Source organism: Bison bison, unplaced genomic scaffold (assembly GCF_000754665.1).
Source record: "Bison bison bison isolate TAMUID 2011002044 unplaced genomic scaffold, Bison_UMD1.0 scf7180017864236, whole genome shotgun sequence".
Lineage (NCBI taxonomy): Eukaryota > Metazoa > Chordata > Mammalia > Artiodactyla > Bovidae > Bison > Bison bison.
Window position 1 is genome coordinate 4,188,858 of NW_011494808.1, and position 20,989 is coordinate 4,209,846.

The window sequence follows — 20,989 nt, forward strand, 5'->3', positions numbered from 1 at the left end:
TATAGTTGATGTAAGTGATTTGCATGTGCAATAGCCTAGGCTTTGGTTTGAATTCTGACCCCGGATGTTCTTAGTCCTGGTACAAGTTTGAGGAAGGCTTAATACTGCCTGCCTCCTTGCTGTGTGGTGAGATGAACTCTGACCCTGTAAGGAAACAGCTGGTCTCTAGGAAGAAAAATAAGCATTGGTGGTGATGTGGTTGCTAGTGTTCTCTTCTGGGTGATTTTCTGGTGATCATTGGAGTTATTTCCTCAGTTGTACTTACTATCTTTTACTAATTTAGGGGAGGCTCTTCAGGTTAATGTTCAGAGCTGAGTGGTGACTTTGGCATTGGACTGGGGCTCCTTCTGCCCCTTGCCAGCACTGGGACACTGGGCAAGAGGGAGCCTAATTTATAAAGAACAACAAATGGCCATAATAGTAGCACTTACCTCAGAATGGGTGTAAAGACTCAGTGAAAGTGCCCAATAACTTATCCTGTAAATAATAATTGTTGTCATAGTTGTTAGAGTTGAAAGAAACTTCGACTTCATCTAGTCCAACTCTAGTAGCCTTCCCCTGTTTCTCATTTTGCCTTATAGAGTAATAGAGACTACATCAGCTTCCTTTTCAGTTAGTCTTTCATATACTTAAGGTTGGACTGAATGTGGTCCCCCACGAAATTCATATGTTGAAGCCCTGACTCCTTACGTGACTGTGTTTGGAGACAGAGCCTTCAGGGAGGTGATCAAGGTTGAATGAGGTCATAAGGGTGGGCCCTAATCCTGTAAGACTGGTGTTCACAAAGAAGACGAAGAGCACTGGAGATTTCTCTCTGTCTGCAGGGGCCTTATGAGGACAAAAGTGAGAAGGTGATTAACTGCAAGCCAGGAATAGAGGCTTCACTAAAACCAACCCTGAAGGCACCCTGATCTTGGACTTCCGGCCTCCAGCGCTAGCAGGACGTTCTGAAGCCTGGTCCTTAAGCCCCTAGTCTGGTATCTTGTTACAGCAGCCTGGGCGGACTCACACACGTCCTTTTTCTTTTCTTACATCGTCATCCTTGTCTGCTCTTGAATCTCCTCCTATGACAGTTTTGACACCTTACCATCCTGGTCACTACTGTCTAGACACTTTCATGTGTGCACATATCCTTTTAAAATGGGCAACACCATGATGAACTCAGGACTGCCATGTACTGGACTCTACCCTTCTAATAGAATCGAAGATTGGGTTAGGTAGTCACCTGTGCAAGCCTTTAATACGCAGGTCTACCCCATCCTGTGTTAGTTGCTCAGTCGTGTCCGGCTCTTTGCAACTCCATGGGCTATAGCCCGCCAGGCTCCTCTATCCGTGGAATTCTCCAGGCAAGAATACTGGAGTGGGTTGCCATTCCCTTCTCCAGGAGATCTTCCTAACCCAGGTCTCCTGCATTGCAGGCAGACTCTTTACCGTCTGAGCCACCACGGAAGCCCCATCCTATATTTGGTCTATTACTTTAGTACAAATTCAGAATTTTATCTTGTTAATCCCACCCCTACCCCCCACCCCCGAGATTATAGAAATCAGATTTTTAGACCCCAAGTTGGATAGGACTTTAGAAGTCTGAACCAACTAGCCTGCCTCCTTAGTGCTGGCAGTTTTCATGCTGTTTTAGTCATTTTGGGCTGCTATAACAAATACCTACCGGGGGGCTTAAACAATAAACATTTATTTCTCACCTTCCTGGAGGTTGGAAGTCCCAGATCAAGGTGCTTGTATGGTCAGATTCCAGTGAGGGCTCTTTAACTGGTTCACAGGGGCTGTTTCTCTTGCTGTGTCTTCATATGGTGGGAAGGGAGCTACCCAGCTCTCTGGCCTCTTCTTATGAGGGCACTGATTCCATTCCTGAGGGCTCTATTCTCATGGCCTAATTACCTCCCAAAGGCCCCTCCTAATACCATCCCGTCGGGAACGTGGGGAAGACACGACATAGCGTGTTGCGTTCCTAACAGTAGCTGCCTAATCTGCTCCTGTACTTCCAGTGGTTGTGAGCTCGCTGCTTTGCTATGGAAGTTACTCATTCTGTCATTGGGTTCCTTCACGTATTTGGAGGAATTATGAATGTTGAGTCAAACTCTGACTGTGCGGATTCTATCTGTTGATTCCATGTTTGTTCTCTTATCAGAAAATGTCCGTTCTGCTTGCACATGACAGTTTCTTATAGATTCTCCCCTTCTCTCCTGGTGTTTGCTCTAAATATTATAACGATGTTTGACTTGGTATCATTGGGGAAAATCAATGCACTTGGTTTTCACATGCCTAAGTTAGGTAGATAAATGAATCTAACACGTACGTAAATAAAGGAGGAGCCTCACTGACAGAGGAAAACTGTATTTCATTTGTTTTAATGAGTGGCTTCCATTAGATCATTCTCTATGAAAACAGATTGAGGAAATAGGCTATTCATCGTTCATTATTTGTATCAGCATGATTCATACCTTTCTTCTCTGTTTAGTGCGATAAGCACTAAATCTTTACTGTAGCTCTTCATAGTATGTTCATACTGGAACATACTGTGGAAGATATGGAACATACTGGAAGATCCCCTACACATAATTTCTTCTGGACCCTTCTGTGGCTGACGTTTGTCTTTCTGTGCCTGGTCTCCTCCCCTTTTCCTGAGAATCAGAGGCAGGTGAGAAGCTGGCTGAAGCCTGAGGCTGGCAGGCCCTCCCGGGCCTATCTGTGGCCATTGGGTTGCACGTGTCACCTCCCCCAGCATGGAGTTCTCAGGAGAGGAGTGCCAAGCTCTGGCCTGTTTAGCCTGTTGGGCAGCGGGGCCAGGTGATGGGCCAGTATCCTGTGGACTGAGTCTGCAGTGCAACGCCGGGTGAACGAGGTCACAGTGGTGAAGCAGGGCTCGGTAGAGCTCCCCAGGGGAGGCTGCTCTGGGCTGGGACCTTGGCTGGACTTTGCCTTCCGTGGCCCCAGCCTGAGCCTGAGTTTGCAGCCCTCCTGCAGGCAGTAAGCTACCCACAATCTTGCCGGTAAACACTTTTCTGCCTAACCTGACCTGAGTCAGTTTCTTGCTTTTAACCCGGAACCTGGACAGGTGCATCATTACTTGACTGTTCTCAGGTCATGGTAGAGGGTTCCGGTGCTCGGTCCTCCTCCCCAAGCACATCTGAGATTTGCGGGTACTTGTTAAGGGGCACACTCCCTGGGTGGGTAGTGCTATATATGTGGCGGTTAGGAGTTATTTCTTCACATCCTTAACTGATTAATTTTCAGAGGTATCTTCTAGGAAAGATTTAACTTTTGACCCTTTCAAAGCAGGTACTGTTTAAAAAAAAAAAAGACTTTATACAAGGAACTTGCCAAGATGTTGAAAGCTAGCATGTGGATAATGTTTATGAAAGGATAAAATCATCTCTGACTGGCTCATAGAAAGGTTACAATCTAATTAGAACTGCTGAAAGTTTTACTGAGCCCCACAGAAGGTCTCTAATCCTAAAAGAAAATGAGAAGCATTGGCTTATCAGCGACTGGATATACTGGGGGAAGAGGGTGGTTTTTCTTTTTACTTAGCGTGTATTTGTATTTCTCATTTCAGAAAGCTAGATACTTATCAATAATTAGGCATAATGCATATACATACATATATATGTATGTGTGTGTGTGTATATATATATATATATATATTTAGTATTAGCAGTAATAAACTTAAAATTCTTAAAGCTCTGTATAATTTGGAGTGTTTAAAAATAGTTTCCCATGGGCCATTCCTATGGAGACTCTGTGTCTGTGGTGCCTTTAGATCCATACTAATAATCCATCCTTTGCACTTGAATGTTTATTCCTTGTGACTATAATTTTCAAATTTTGGGGGATTCCTGGGTTTACTTTAAATTACACCCATCTACTTTAAATCGTGGGCTTCCCAGGTGGTCCTGGTGGTAAAGAACATGTCTGCCAATGCAGGAGACATAAGAGATGTGGGTTTGATCCCTGGGTCCGGAAGATCCCCTGGAGGAAGGCTTGGAAACCCATTCCAGTATTTTGCCTGGAGAATCCCATGGACAGAGGAGCCTGGTGGGCTATAGTCCATGAGGTCACAAGGGTTGAACACAACCGAAGTGACTTAGCACACACACACGCACTTTAAATTATAGGTAAGTTAATAGGGATTCAGGTCTATACAGTCCATGGAATTCTCCAGGCTAGAATACTGGAGTGGGTAGCCTTTCCCTTCTCCAGGGGATCTTCCCAACCCAGGTCTCCCACATTGCAAGCGAATTCTTTACCAGCTGAGGCCCAAGGGAAGCCCATGGAGTATTATAGCCAAGAGTAGTAGTAATTAGAGAGCCCTTAAAACAATTTGGATTTTGAATTTTCATTAAAGATGAACATTCAGAATATCCAATTCATTTGATTAATGTGGTTTTTCACTACATTCCTAAAAATCTTAGTGGGAATTTTTCCTGCTTACTAGTCCATTTCTGTGAATATCACACACTGAACAAATATCATGTGATCTTTCTTTAGAAAAGGCCACTAATAAGATACCATTGATATAAAATAAATTTTAAACAAGGCTTGAAACAAACCTGGATAGTTTGTATTTCATTTCTGAGTCTGCCTGCACCAGGAATTGGTAATGTTTTGTGGACATCCCACAAATTTACATTGTGCTCTGGATTTCTATGCAGTTGAAGATAATACTGTAGTCATTTTTTTTTTTTTTTAAACTAACTCCCTGTTGCATCTAAATTTAGCTGTTTAGTTTTCAGGATATAATTAAGATAGTGTACTTCATGGAACTTAATGGGCTTCCCTGGTGGCTCAGATGGTAAAGCATCTGCCCGCAATGCAGAAGACCTGGGTTCAATCCCTGGGTTGGGAAGATACCCTGGAGAAGGCAATGGCACCCCACTCCAGTACTCTTGCCTGGAAAATCCCATAGACAGAGGACCCTGGTAGGCCACAGTCCATGGGGTCGCAAAGAGTCTGACGACTGAACGACTTCACTTTCACTTCATGGAACACCTGAACAAAAAATATTCATGGGGAAGGGATTTTTAAAAGATTGCATAACTGTGATGTAACTTGAAAACTTAGATCTGATAATAAATGGATCCAGTAACGCAAGCCATTCTGGAAGGCATTGCACCCCCAAAGTTTATAAACTAAATAAATTGTATATTGGAACTTAAAGATTTAAATGAATGTTATCCTTTCCAGAGTAGGCACTTTGGGAGACTGTGTACTTATTTTTCTGATGTGGTGGTGGCTCAACATGTTATTGATCTTTTCCCTTTGGAATTGCATTTATATCCTCCATTACATTTTAATGATTTATCCTCAGCGGTGACAGACCTTTAATTTTTTGTGGGTGGATTTTATTTTTGAGTCAGACCATAACTTTTAAAGCTTGCTCTGTAAGCCATGTTATAGCAAGCTGGGAAAAGTTTTTCTTCAGTGAGACATGAGGTGTGTCTATTAAGAAACTTCCTGTCTTATATGATGTGAAAACTGGTTTTGGAAGTTATTTCAGGATAGGATTTCTAAATGATTTGCTCTGGGTTCCTTGTGTGGCTTCCCTAAGGTGACTGTTTGAATGAGGACAGTTCATTTAGACATAAGCAGTTTGGTTTTAAATCAACTTCTGGACTTCATTGTCTTCTTGTGAAACCTTCCTCCAGGTCTGAGTATCCTCATTGGTCAGAACTGGACTGGGTGTGGTTTCTCTGAGTTGGGATGGAGACTCTGATCTTAGCAGAGGAGTGTGGGAGTTGTGTTTGCCTTCCTGGCCCCTGAGAAAGGGACTGTGTGTCTGCCACCTTCTCTAAGGGGCCTGCGGGGGTGCTAAGACAGTTGAGGACCTGGGTCTTCTTCCTTCAGTTTCAAAAATATGGACGTGTGTTTCTGCCTCTTGGTTCTTTCATAAATCTGGATCTGTTTTAGCTAAGGAGCCCAGATGAATGTCTCCTGAGGTTACACTTGCTCTATTAGTTCCTCAGAGGGGTTTTCAGTTTAGTTTGGGTGATTCAGGCTTAGATCGTCCACTAGCTTCCTGCTGAACTTCTTGGATATGAGAAGCAGCTCCCCCAGAGCTTCAGGGAACATCTGAGTGGCCCCGAGACCTAATCCTGACTGCGTTTTCAGGTTCCTTTCGCCTGCCTTCATCTTTGGTTACTAACCCGATGGTGCGACTGTTCGGCAGTTAGTGGGTGCTTTAGTTGGTGTAAAGGAATTAACTGCTACCAGCGTACGTGGTCATTTGCCTTTCCTGTATTTACTAACTTTCCACTTGAAATAGAACATGGTCCTGGGAGTCAAAGGCCTTGGCAGGTGAACGTGACGTACGTTAGGCATTTTAAAAATTGTTAAATGAACCAAATAAGTGACTTTTAATGTCTGGGTAGGCGGGTAAGCACACGTCACTGGTAGTCTTAACATAACTTTTGTGAAGGGCTGAGGTGGAATTCCCCTCTGAAGGTCTTAGAGTCTCTGTAAAAAGAAAGCCAAGTAAAGCCTTTGGGGAAAGATGTCTTCCCATCCACCTGGCATGTTTAGGCCAGGCAGGTAGATTTGGAATAATTTTTTTTTGAAGTCTCTTAGTTCTGTTTTTCAGAGTTTCTCAAACATTCTTCCTGAACTGTCCCAATTAGCAAGATACTGGTGGCTCCCTCCCAGCCCGCCCCCAGCCCTGCTTGCTGAGAAGCCCTAAAGCAGTGTTCCTAAGGGCAGCGTGTCTTGTTCGACTCATTTAAGAAATTCTTGCCAATCTGGTATTCTATTTCCAAAAATACAACAATTCTAATATAAAAATCAGGTTTTAAGTGACCATCTGTTCAAACGGAGCTCCAAGAAAACATGCCTGTTGGTTGAGGGGTTGCGTACCCCATGGCACGCTGCTGAGTAACCCTGAGGGTCTGAGGAATCCCTGATGAGAAGCATGGTTTAGGGCCTAACTGCAAGCTGAGCGGTCTGAGGAAGTGTGCCTGTTTAAAAACTACTTTGTTTGAGAGTCCAGGAGAGCATGTAAACACCTTGTGAGAAGTGGAATGGCAGTGGTTTGGAAAATGTATAGGACGTAGCTGCCTGATTAGGAAACCCATGTTCTCTTGGGGAGAGGCGTGTCCTTTGAAGTAATCCCGTGTACTCCAGCCACTACAGTACTCTAGTCACATCAGTGGTTCCCCGGGCTGTGGGACTATGTGCCAGCTGTAATCCTGGGAAGAGTTACACAGCATACTTTTCCTTTTTTCTCATTTTAACTAGGAAGATGAAAATACTTGCTGCCTCCTCCACTCGTCAGGTGGTGTAAGGATTAATGAGATCATGCTAGCAAGGTGCATTAACCTCTTTGAGAGAAACGGGCATGGAGAACACCAAGTGTTCAGTCACCAGGAGTTTAGCCAGTCTTTGGCCATCAAGCTTCCATTGTTCTGTTCTGCTCTACACAGTACAGTGCTGTATTAAGCCCGAGGGCCATCTATAGGCCACAAATATCCATGTGTCAAAACGCAGGTAGGCCTTTCAGCTTTGCATGTTTTAACTTGCCACCCAGCGTCCTGCGAGCTTGACTGCTGCATGTTGGACTGGACACTTTCCCTGTAGCCCTCTTACTGCATTTTACAGCTTCATGTCTATTTGTGGGGACTCAGTTTCTTCAGTAACTGTGTGTGCGTGCCAAGTTGCTTCAATCATGTCCGACTGTGCGACCCTATGGACTGCAGCCTGTCAGGCTTCTGTGTCCATGGGATTCTCCAGGCAAGAATACTGGAGTGGGTTGCCATCTCCTCCTCCAGGGGATGTTCCGAACTCAGGAACCGGACCCACGGCTCTCAGGTCTACCTGCTCTGGCAGTTGGGCTCTTGACCACCAGCGTCACCTGGGAGGCCCCTCAGTAGCTATGTAGGTGGTCCTGGTTTCTTAAACTGTAGTTTATTCCTGTGCCCTCCACAGGCAATAAGTTGTCATTCAGACAGTGTGAGGGTCATTCTCATCAGGGGGTATGACGCTTGCTGTCACTGCAGAGCGGGAGAGGACCTGGCCTTGCCAGTAAAGCTTGTGGACCTTCTGTCAGTGGCCCGGTAGGGATGGTGGTTCCTGAGGGCATGGCTGCCTCCTCGTAGGTAGATGTTGCCTGATTTCAGTTGGAAAAGCTGCCCTTGGGCTTTGGCAGGATGTGGTAAGTAAATCCTGACTGTCATAACTGAGTTTAAAAGTCAGATGCCGGGGTGTTCTGAAAGACAGTATTTCTGAAGGACCAATGAATGAAGCTACTGTAACAGAAAACAGCAAAGTTTAAAATAATGTTGATACTCAGGATGGCAGAATTGGGGGAGGTGGAAATGAGATGGGAGAAATATAATGTTAAGCATTTAAAAGTCCACTGAAATATAATGCTTAATTGTCAGTGGACTCTAAGCAGTGAATTAAGCACATTTAAAAATAGCTTTTTAACATGAATGAACCTTTTTATGAGCTGAGCTTCAATGACAAATAAGTTGGTCGTGCAAATCACTTTTTAGTGGTCTGCTTTAAACATTTTAGGGCTGGGATTTAAAAGAAATATTTTGAAGCAAAAAGTCTGACCTACAAGCAACACTAATTATCATAATAGTTATGTTATGTAGCCCAATGAAGAAATAGGCATCATTTTGTACTGTTATGTTTTCTTTGCTTTTCAAAATAAGCGAAAGGGTGGCCTGGATGTAAAATGGAGACCTCTGGCACTAAGGGAGTTGAGAGTCTCGTAGACACAGGAGTCTTTTGTGCTTCTCTGGAAAAGAACAGCCAGTTCCGAGCCAGTCAACACTTGGGCAGCTTTGGAGATCAAGGGACTCCTTGCTTAGAGAAGTTAAAGAGTAGCTTGTTGCTCATGAGGTAGCTTTAAGGAGAAGCCTGTGCTATGACTTGGATCTTAGGCAACCCAACCCTTGAAGTAAGAAAGTAAGCGCTTCAGATTTTAAGGAGTAGAACACTGTTTTGTTCAGTGTAAAGAAGTTATTAATTAGAATTAGAAAATAATGTTTCTTACAAGTAAGTCAGAAAGAGAAAAATAAATATCTTATATCAACACATAGAAAGGTCCATCTAGTCAAAGCTATGGTTTTTCCACTGGTCATGTATGGATGTGAGAGTTGGACTATAAAGAAAGCTGAGCGCTGAAGAACTGATGCTTTTGAACTGTGGTGTTGGAAAGAACTCCTGAGAGTCCCTTGGACAGCAAGGCGATCCAACCAGTCCATCCTAAAGGAAATCAGTCCTGAATATTCATTGGAAGGACTGATGCTGAAGCTGAAGCTCCAATACTTTGGCCACCTGATGCGAAGAATTGACTCATTGGAGAAAACCCTGATGCTGGGATAGATTGAAGGCAGGAGGAGAAGGGGATGCCAGAGGATGAGATGGTTGGATGGCATCACCAATTTGATGGACATGAGTCTGATCAAGCTTTGGGAGTTGGTGATGGACAGAGAAGCCTGGTGTGCTGCAGACTGTGGGGTGGCAAAGAGTTGGACATGGCTCTTTATGTATATGAAGAGTCACGATATATAAAGAGGACACAGTTCTATATATATATATAGAATCTAGAAAAATAGTACTGATGAACCTATATACAAGGCAGCATTGGAGATGGGTCAGCAGATGAAGAATCTGCCTGTGCTGCAGGAGACACAGGAGATGGGGCTTTGATCCCTGGGTCGGGAAGATCCCCTGGAGGAGGGCATGGCAACCCACTCCAGTATTCTGGCCTGGAAAATTCTATGGACAGAGGAGCCTAGTAGGCTATAGTCCAAAGAGTCACAAAAGTGTCGGACATGACTGAATGACTGTGTGTGCGTGCACATGTATGTGTGCACACACACACACGCGCGTGCACGTGCAGGAGATGCAGACGTAGAGGACAGACTTGCGGGCACAGTGGGGGAAGGAGAGGGTGGGATGAATGGAGAGAGTGCATGGAAACGTGAATTACTGTGTGTAAAATAGATATCCAGTGGAATTTGCTGTATAGCACAGGGAGCTCAAATCTGGTGCTCTGTGACAATCCAGAGGGGAGTGATGAGGCAGGAGGGAGTTTCAAGAAGGAGAGGACGTCTGTGTACCTGTGGCTGATGTGTGCTGACGTATGGCAGAAACCAGCACATCAAAGCCATTCTCCTCCAACTGAAAATTTTTTTAAGATGAGGGAAAAAAGTACTTCTTAAACTCATTTTGAGTTATTTTGCCTGTAAATACAGGCAAATAAGGTAGAAGCTGTGCATATATGTGCCATCTTCTCAATGAGGTATTTTTCCTTTCTTTTTTTATGGTAGCAAGTACCGAAATGTGTAAGTTCCATATTTTTGGTAACTTTATTTCCTCTGTACTTGAAGAAGGCCTACCTAATGGGGCTAATTTGCCCAAAGCAGGTCCCAGCATCCACCCAGAGACAGCGGGCAGACGGTCCAGGTATGGAATACCTGGGCTGAGCGGCCCTTCTGATGGGGCACCTTGACATCTCCTGCTCTTTCCAGCGACACGTGCACTTCATATTGGAGTGATGCGGCCTTTATGTTTTAGCTATAAGCAAAGCCTTAAAACGACTGCTATCCCATTAAATTTGGAGTGCTGTTAATAAATTATTTACGCCTGGAACATTGCTACCGCCTGTTCGTTTCGCTTGTCCCCTATTTCTTATAAATTCCTGGGCAAGATAAATGTAAAGAGCTAGTCGCTAATTCTGATTTTTAAATGTTTTGATGGCCTTTAATTACCTTTCTGAACAATTTTGAAAAAAAGATAATTGAGTTTGTCTTGTTGATGTTTTGCCCTTTGTTTGCTGCTGGTCAGGTATGTATAAAATAAGAAGAAAACCCAAATAAGGTTCATAAACTAGGAACCCATGAGAACATGTTATGTTCCTAAGAGAAGCTTTGAAGGAAATTTTTTGTTTCAGACGCAGAATTTTGGGGGTCAAATTCTCTGTGGTTTGTAATGTCTGGGAAAACATACAGTGTCTAAGCATAGCTTTTTCAAAGATCATGCAGATCTTGGCTCCATTGGTTGCCTGCAGTGGCCTTTAACCCTTTTGTCTTCTTGTCTTTGAGACAGGAGTGACAATAGAACTCAAGGGTTTGTGAGGGTTAAGATGATAAGACATTTAAAGTTATTAAACAGCCTGGCTCATAGCTTGCAGTCATAAATAAATTTTTTTATTAAAAAAATTTTTTTTAACCAATAAAAGCTGTCTAGGCTAGTAAGTTCTTCAGCATTTAGAGGTGTTTGAACTTTAGGATGCTGTGGAATGGTTCAAGTACCAACTTGATAGTCAGACCGGAATAACTGTATCACCCAGTTTAAAAAAAAAAAAGACATCTCTTTGGGGATCCATTAAGCAATATGACTTGCCACTTTTTCCCATGAAAACACTATTCCTCACCCCCCGCCCCCCATCCCTTTTGTTATATGTCTCGTATTGTCATAGATTCCCAGTTTGAAAGCAAAGCTAAGATTTCTAGGTTTTTTAATCTTGGAGGGTTTTTAAAAGGGAATTTCAGATAGGTGTGGTGGTGTTTTGAGAATCGTAAGTGACCTATCTTCATTTTGAAGCTGATATAAAACGTTTGTGAAATGAAACTCAGTGTTGTCAGTTTTACAGGGTTCCTCAGGGAAGCGGGCCACGCCAGTGCCCTGCAGGCGTGAGCTCAGGGCGGTGCAGGGGCGACCCCATCGACTAGGACTTAGAAACAGTTTTGTGAGGCAGATACCTGATTTATCATGCTGTTTGACTCAGGACAAATGAAATACCTTTGTGGCAGTTTTAAAGACCTCTCCAAAGGACGGTTTAGATCTACAGATTCTGTCCGTATATATATAATTTTTAGGACTCTTCTGTTTCGTGTTTTTGTCTCTAGATAGTTTAAATTGTAACCGTCTCTGTCTTATGTTGCTGCTCCATTGTAACCACCATGTAAAGGAGTTGACTAATGAAAAAGGATAGTTTTGCTTCTATCACTGCTTCATTAACAGTGCTTACCCTTAGAGAGTTCTCCTTCATATTTAGCTGAAGTCCCTTTGTTGCTGAATTTTTCCATTTTTGAGTGGAGCTGTAAAATGTCTGTTAATATTTACTATATTCTCTCTAACTTTTAGTCTTTAGGAGTACGATTACCACTCAGAATTTTTTCACATTTGCTAAGTCCTTTTACTCCCTCCAGAAGTCTCATTTTCAGCTTCTTAAATCATCTTCATTATTCTTTTCAATTAGTCTTGGAACTCTAATATGGATCTAACTGGGATGTATTAGTTACATACGTAGAGTGGAACAGTGACTTAGCACCCTCCATTTGTAACAGCCCTGTTATGTTAGCAGCGTCACGGAAGTAGCATTTTATTGTCAGTTAGTGATCAACGGTGATCCGTAGTGTATATGCACATTTCCTGATCTGTGTTCATAATTTGTCTTTATTCAGGTTAGTTGTTCTGTATTGGCCAGCTTTCCATTGTTTTATGATTTCCCTTATTTTGTGACTGCTCTGACATCTGAAGAACCTTTTCCGAATCGCATCTGCATACCTGCAGTCTCCCTCCAGGGTCACGACCTAAGACTTCTTTGCCAGTGCAGAGGTCGCTGTGTTTCTCAATCATGCTGGCTGTACCTACTCTGTGCCCACGTGCCAGCGCATTCATTATCAACTGGGTGATCTCATGAGCTTCGGCAGGCAGGGATTTCCTGCTCGAGAGCCTCATGGGAGGCTTGAAAACTGCTGGGTTTTCTGAAGTATTGTTGTGAGGATGAGAGGATGTCCCCCACAGGGGTTGAGATCCGTATTGAGTTCAGCCTACTTCCCCAATTCCATCTCTCCTTTACAGCCCACTGCCCCCACCCCCATCTGTTCCCAGGTTGTAATAAAGGAGTGGAAAGAAACTCTGCAAGAGCTGGCTTCTGGCCCAGTGCTTGTGATGCGTGGAGAGGGCAGAGATGGGTGGGCTGGCGTGGGAGGAGCTCTCCGGGATTTGGACTCTGCTGAGGCTCTTCTTACCTTTGTGTTTCCCTAGGTTAGAGTCATTTCTCCTTTGTGAGCAGTCGGTCACCCTACTTTCCTGAGTCATTGTTGACTCGGAGGATTAGGCATGTTGAGGTGGTCGATGCATGCTCCATATCGTTTCTTAATGAATGGCACTCCTCTCTTGCTGCATCTGAAGTAGCTGGAGTTGGAATCATGATCTGGGAGTGGGGACACGGTGGGGGAGACTTGGCTGTTGGTAATTCCTGTACCATTTTTGTGAACAGGACCCCTTGGTTGCCACTAGAAACAGTGATGAAGCAGTGATCAGTAGCTTTAGAGGTATGTCCTCTGCTGAGTGGGCCAGAGAAGGTAGGGATTGGGTGGTCAGGGAAGAGCAAAACCCTCATCCTTTTGTTTTTATTTGTTGATTGTCTCTTCCATTATCAAAAAATAGTCTAGAGAGGAATATGGAGAGGAATATGTCACCTCAAGTTCGTATACAGTATTAACCAAAGTTGAGAAAATATTAAAGTGATAAAACAGAACAAGCCATCTCCTAAGAAAGACTTGGTAGGTAACCGACATCAGGACTTTTCTTTTTTATTTATTTATTTTTTAAATTTAAATTTATTTATTTTAATTGGAGGCTAATTACTTTACAATATTGTATTGGTTTTGCCATACATCAACGTGAATCTGCCACGGGTATACATGTGTTGCCCATCCTGAACCCCCTTCCCACCTCCCTTCCCGTACCATCCCTCTGGGTCATCCCCGTGCACCAGCCCCAAGCATCCTGTATCCTGCATCGAACCTGGACTGGCGATTCGTTTCTTATATGATATTATACATGTTTCAATGCCATTTTCCCAAATCATCCCACCCTCTCCCTCTCCCACAGAGTCCAAAAGACTGTTCTATACATCTGTGTCTCTTTTGCTGTCTCGCATACAGGGTTATCATTACCATCTTTCTAAATTCCATATATATGCGTTAGTATGGAGAAGGCAATGGCATCCCACTCCAGTACTCTTGCCTGGAAAATCCCATGGATGGAGGAGCCCTGTAGGCTGCAGTCCACGGGGTCGCTAAGAGTTGGACACGACTGAGCGACTTCACTTTCACTTTTCACTTTCATGCATTGGAGAAGGAAATGGCAACCCACTCCAGTGTTCTTGCCTGGAGAGTCCCAGGGACTGGGGAGCCTGGTGGGCTGCTGTCTCTGGGGTCGCACAGAGTCGGACATGACTGAAGTGACTTAGCAGTAGCGTTAGTATACTGTATTGGTGTTTTTCTTTCTGGCTTACTTCACTCTGTATAATTCCTCTGGTGATTAGATCTCTCTTGCTCAGAATCTTCTATATGCCCCCACTTAAAACTGACTATCAAATAATTGAATACAAAAGTCCAAACTGCTTAGCTTGACATTTGAAACTCTTGAGTTGCTAACCTTCCTCTTAGTGTCATCTGCTTCTTTCCTACTGAAGTATAATCCATGGGCCAGCAGCTTCGGCATCACCTGGGAGCGTGTTAGAAATGCCGACTCTCAGCCCCTGTGTGGACCATGGCATCAGCGCTAGACTTGCAGCAAGGTCCGCACGTGTGTGGAAGCCCACCGCAGGGGGAGAATCTCTGATCTGCCTCATTCTGCTTAATCTCCCTTTTTGTCCCGCAGTCAGGCTAGCTGAACATGTTCTGCACTTCCGCAGTGGCCTGCCTGTCTTCAAATGCTAACGTTTTCCCAGAAAAATCATTTTTCTCAACTTCCTCCCTTTACTTCCATCATCTGATTGACTAGGTGTCTAAATATGCCGAGAACTGGTTTGGGTTTCAGACATGACTGGGCACATAGACCCTACACTATTTGTACAGGCTCCCTGGAACACAGCTCCTTTGACCCCCAGTTCCACTTCTAGGAGATTTTCCTGAACTAATTATCAGAAAAGAATGTAAAGAAATGTGTATAAAGTTGATCACTACAGTATTATGTATAATAGTAAGAAATTGATAAATTAATAAATTTTGTTATAGTCGTATGATATACTGTTGCATATTCAAGATGGTAGGACATATTACTGAAATGAGAATATATCAACAATATCCTTGAAAAACAATTATGTTATTAAAAAAAACACACTTAATTCCTATGCTCCACGGGGTTATAGTTGAACAGGTAAGAGAGGTGTAAACCAAGAAGTACAGGAATAATGCAGTAATACAGTAATAATGATAATGTTAACAGCGGCAACCGACATCTCCTGGACACTTAAAATGTTCCAGGCATTTCTAAGTGCTTCGCCTGCTATCTTCCTTTATCTTTTCAAAAGATAAACTACTGTTGATTCTACATGAGAAAATTATCTTATTGTCAAATATTTTAATCTTTACCATTATGATGGGTAAAGTTTGGTAACGTTTTAAAAATTGGTATTTCACTGATTATTAGCAAGGTTTGTTCAACATTGTTTAATATATATTGATCATTTTTAACTGTGTATTTCTTAAAAAGGCTGTTTTTGTCTTCTGCCTGTTTTTTCTGTTTGTCTTTGACCATTCTGAAAAATCTATTTTCTGTCTTTTGAATATGTGTTTGCTGGATTATGGTGTTTCAAATAAAGGAAGTGTTAATACCATCACTCCTTATGTTTTTAATTAATTTGTTCTTATACAGAAACTGATTATTCTCAGCAAAATTAGGGATCTGTAATCAGTTACATCAGTAATCTTTGTTCATAAATTGATGTGAGCTATCAGCCTCGGGTAAATGTGTCGGTAAATAGAATATGTAGGTAATCTCTGACTTCTATATGTGAGTTTCAAGTTTGTAATTATTTGGACCTCTGCGTTTACTTTTCCACAGAAACAAGTCAGTTCCTAGGTTTCCAGCAAGCCCAAACAAGCATTCTTAAAACTAAGTCTTCATAATAATAAAGCACTAAATATTATTCAAACTCAGCATAAAAATACTGCTTATCACATTAATTTTATACTCCAATTATAGGTGTAAAAATAGAACAAGCCTCTAATCTTCAGAAGCTCTGGTGATCAGACTGTGGGATACGTGAGTGGGTGGGTGGGGCGTAGGGTGAATGTCTTTAAAACTACAAAGTGCAAAAACCTTTGGTGAATCATTTATTCTCCAGTGTTCTGTGCCTAAGAACAAGAACAAAGGTAATTTGCATTCGCGCTTTATTCTTTAGCTCACGTCTGTCTGTTGAACATCCAGTGTTTGTGAGGACGACCTGGCCTAGTTAAGTGTAGCAGGAGATTTTCCCCACGCTGTATTCCTTGCATTCCTTGGGTCCGAAAGCAATGTTATGGCTTTATTGTTCTCAGCCACTGCACAAGTTTAAAACCACTGTTAAACCAACAGCTTTAACATCAGTTGTAAAATGCCCACGACAAGCCAGGAAGCCTCCGAGTGCGTTTCCCCAGGTATTCTGTGCCTGTGCTTTGTGTCGTAGGGGTGGTGGAGGTGGCCTGAGAGGAGCGGGCTCCGTTCCTTGCTGTCGGCTGTCCTGCCGTTCCTTGGTCTTTTTGAAGGTTTACTTGTATACCCCACAGAGCTCCGGAACGGTAGCGCTCACACTCCTGCACACCTGAGCATCCGGTGGGGCCATCAGGTACAAAGTCAGCTTCCCCTGCCCCGCTTCAGGAGTGTGACCAGAGGCCTGAGGCCTTCCGCAGCCTGCGGTGTATCCACAGGCACCCCAGGAACTGTGCTGCAGGCGCCCTGGGCCTGCAGAAATGCTGCTCTAGAGAGTGTGCTCCTCCGTGCTCTCTCTCTCGAGTGTGAATCACACTAGATAGTTCTCACACCCCTGGCTCCCGTGAGCGAGCTGTGACTGATGGGCTCTGTCGGGGCACCGCATACAGCTCCGTGTCCCTGAAGAGGTAACTGACCTAATGGGACCTGAAGGTCCTAAAGGCCTGGCGGGAATTGTTTACTTTGTCTTGCTTACGTAAGCAGTTGTTTCTGAGAACTTTAGTCATGTTTGCTTATGACGAACAGTTTATCTTTGTAAAAACCAACTAAAAAAAATATAAGACGAGCACACTTTAGTTAGAGTTACAGACAGTGTGGGTATCCTGACAATGTTTAAGTTTAAAGAGGGGAGATCTTCTGAAGTAAAAACCCAGGTCCCCTTGTCAGTTCGTGCCTTTTACCCGTTGACTGTCCATCAGACTTGCCTGATCTGGGATGCCGAGCAATCTGGAAAATTGGGCAAATTCCTTGTCAGGACACTGAGAAATGCCTCTACTATTAATACTGTAAAAAACGATACTTTTCTGTATCATTTTAAAATGAAAAGTTTCTTAAGGATGATTGAATAACTAGTATTATTTATCTGAAATTGGACTTGGAATTTTTGTTCAGTTTCTGTTTTTAGGACTTTATTCTGGTTATCTTTGGTGTTCTTCTTTACCTTGGCCAGACAGATACACGCTTTGTAGATCTTTTGACCTCAGCGGGTGTGCATTTCTTCACAGTGGGCATCTGTTAACACCAGGCAGGAGATGCTGGTGTCATCTGGTCAGGGTTCATGTCCTGCAGGCAGACCCAGATGCTTCCCACGGGGATGACACGACTCCTCTAATTTTCTCTGTGATGTCAAACTCATGACCATTCAGTGTCTTTTAAGAGGGGCCCATACTTGGAGAGGGTTTACTTTGGTAAGATTTTGGTGGGCCATATATTTTCTTATAGAAATTAACGCTTATTGGTCTATAATAAAGACTATTATTCCTAATATTTCATGTGCTAGTTAAGCTTAAATTACAGGCCAGATTTTTGACTTTCAGAATGTTTGTGTTTGCCCAGGGGCACTTTTTTTCTCCATACATGCAGTAATTTTCTATATACATACAGACATAAATGTATTTATCGGGTAAATAACTTACGCTTGGTGTATAGAAACTGATGTATCTGATTGCTCACATACCTTTTTTGAGAAGAAAGTTATGGCTGGTTTTCTTACCTTAATCAAGAACAGTCTTTAGCATGCTTATTGTAAGACCCAGTTCTAGGTATTACATTTTCCCCTAAAATACATAGCCACCATCCAGGGGTGACTTTCTACTTAAGGGAAATAAAGCTATAGCAAATCAGGTGAGAAAATACTTTTTCATGATTCCCACCCTGAATTTACAGTTAGCACCTATTTTTCCATCTCTTCAAAGTGCCAAATGACACGTTTTTTAAAAAATTAGAGTGAATTTAATTTCATTTCAGAAGTTAGTGGAAAATTTGAAATAACTGAAGATGCCCCCATGTTTGTGAAGCTTAGTTTTGGTGATGAGGCTGATACTTAGTTTTCGTTTATGTAATTTGTGGTTATTTCTGCCAAGGTTTCAGGGCTTTTTTGAGGTTGCTGAGTTTAGAAAGACTCAGCAAAAATACTTATGAACACTCGCAGTGAGCTTGTAGTCTCTGACTGCTTTGCTACCCCCTGTGATTGTTCTCAGTACCGAGCCTTCCTCCGCTGTGTTGAGTCTGCAGAGGAGCATCTGTGAGTGCTGGTTGACTATTCAGAGTCTGGTTGATTTCCTCCCAGGGGTCCCAATTATGCTGGGCTGACTTTTAAAGTTTTCTGTGGTTTTCCAGCTTTCCCTCTTCTTACCCAGCCTGAATCCTGACTTGCTGTCAGCGTGTGGAAGGTGAGACCTGTAGCAAGTAAGAACGTGTATTCTGAGGCTTAACATGTGTTTTTCTTTTTAAAACCTGGACCTTTATGTTGTCCGTTTTATTAGTTTTAAAGACTATCAGGAGCGCACAGATCCAGAGCCCGAGGAAGGTAGGTGGTAGTCAGCAGGGCAAAGAGAAAAGCAGAAGGTAGACTTAGATCCCTGGGTCTGCAACTTGCCATCAAGGGTCTCGCCCTCTGTCATTACTGATTACAAAATGGTGGGAAAGGCAGAGGGTGTGCTGTGAACATGTAATGTTTGATTGCTGGTTTTCTTTTAAATTCTTTCTTTGAAGTTCTCCAACACCTTAGTTACTTGGTGCCTTCATGAAGAAGCAGTCAAGAACACTTGATCCCTGTGTCTTATTTTAGTTTTATGGAGGCTGTGTTACAAATGAAGGTTTATCATCTTAGTTTCCTAGCCCCTGACTTTCTACATCACATTAAAAAAAAAAAAAAGGCACTGTTCCCATTTGTAATAAATCATAACATATTGTGAATAAGCCAGGGCAGGCTCAGTTCCTGAAAGGGGCATTTGGTTAGAAGACAACCGTAAGATGGGGCCCAAGATGCAGATGATCAAGGGAAGAGTCCTTTGTGTTGGCCTGCGCCTTGCTCACATACCCTTCCCTCTGCCTTCAGTTTTAGTGGCAGGTGGAGTGGGGACTCTGCGTCTCTGTGCTGGAGCCTCGTCTCCCCCTGGCCGTGCCCTTCCCAGGGGAGTGTGCTTTCAGGAAGACAGCTGAGTAGGTGGGTAGCAGGTGGTGGGAAAATGAGAGTGGGCCTCCAGGGGCTTTTAAACAGGCCGTGGATTCAGCTCTTCCCTCTGCGCTCACACAGTTAAAGCAGGCTGACAACAAGTCTGCCTGGTGATGAGGTGAGTCCTGCTCCCTGCATCCCGTCAGTCTTTTTCTTAGGCTGGTGGTCCATGCCTGCTTTGGCTTCTGGTTTGGATGCTCTAACCTTTCAGTTCAGTTCGGTTCAGTCACTCAGTCATGGCCGACTCTTTGCGATCTCGTGGCCTGCAGCACGCCAGGCCTCCCTGTCCATCACCAACTCCCAGAATTTACTCAAACTCATGTCCATTGAGTCAGTGATGCCATCCAGCCATCTCATCCTCTGTCAACCCCTTCTCCTCCTGCCCCCAAGCCCTCCCAGCATCATAGTCTTTTCCAATGAGTCAACTCTTCACATGAGGTGGCCACAGTACTGGAGTTTCAGCTTTAGCCTCATTCCTTCCAAAGAATACCCAGGGCTGATCTCCTTCAGAATGGACTGGTTGGATCTCCTTGCAGTCCGAGGGACTCTCAAGAGTCTTCTCCAACACCACAGTTCAAAAACATTAACTCTTTGGTGCTCAGCCTTCTTGACAGTCCAACTCTCACAACCATACATGACCACAGGAAAAACCATAGCCTTGACTGGACGGAACTTGTTGGCAAAGTAATGTCCCTGTTTTTGAATATGCTATCTAGGTTGGTCATAACTTTCCTTCCAAGGAATAAGCGTCTTTTAATTTCATGGCTGCAGTCACCATCTGCAGTGATTTTGGAGCCCCCAAAAATAAAGTCTGACACTGTTTCCACTGTTTCCCCATCTATTTCCCATGAAGTGATGGGACCAGATGCCATGATCTTCGTTTTCTGAATGTTGAGCTTTAAGCCAACTTTTTCACTCTCCTCTTTTACTTTCATCAAGAGGCTTTTGAGTTCCTGTACACTTTCTGCCATAAGGGTGGTGTCATCTGCATATTTGAGTTGATTGATATTTCTCCCAGCAATCTTGATTCCAGCTTGTGTTTCTTCCAGTCCAGCGTTTCTCATGATGTACTCTGTAGAAGTTAAATAAGCAAGGTGACAATATACAGCCTTGACGTACTCCTTTTCCTCTTTGGAACCAGTCTGTTGTTCCATGTCCAGTTCTAACTGTTGCTTCCTGACCTGCATCCAGATTTCTCAAGATGCAGGTCAGGTGGTCTGGTATTCCTATCTCTTTCAGAATTTTCCACAGTTTATTGTGATGCACACAGTCAAAGGCTTTGGCATAGTCAATAAAGCAGAAATAGATGTTTTTCTGGAACTCTCTTGCTTTTTCCATGATCCAGCAGATGTTGGCAATTTGATCTCTGGTTCCTCTGCCTTTTCTAAAACCAGCTTGAACATCAGGAAGTTCATGGTTCACATTTTGCTAAAGCCTGGCTTGGAGAATTTTGAGCATTACTTTACTAGCATGTGCTGCTGCTGCTGCTAGGTCGCTTCAGTCGTGTCCAACTCTGTGCGACCCCATAGATGGCAGCCCACCAGGCTCCCCTGTCCCCGGGATTCTCCAGGCAAGAAC

General features: G+C 43.4%; 1 protein-coding gene across 5 annotated transcripts in view; it reads left to right on the forward strand.

Moving 5' to 3' along the window:
• The window catches only part of PSD3 (pleckstrin and Sec7 domain containing 3), a 492,335-nt gene that overhangs the window by 106,803 nt on the left and 364,543 nt on the right, over positions 1-20,989 (forward strand). The gene's annotated exons all lie outside the window — the stretch shown is intronic.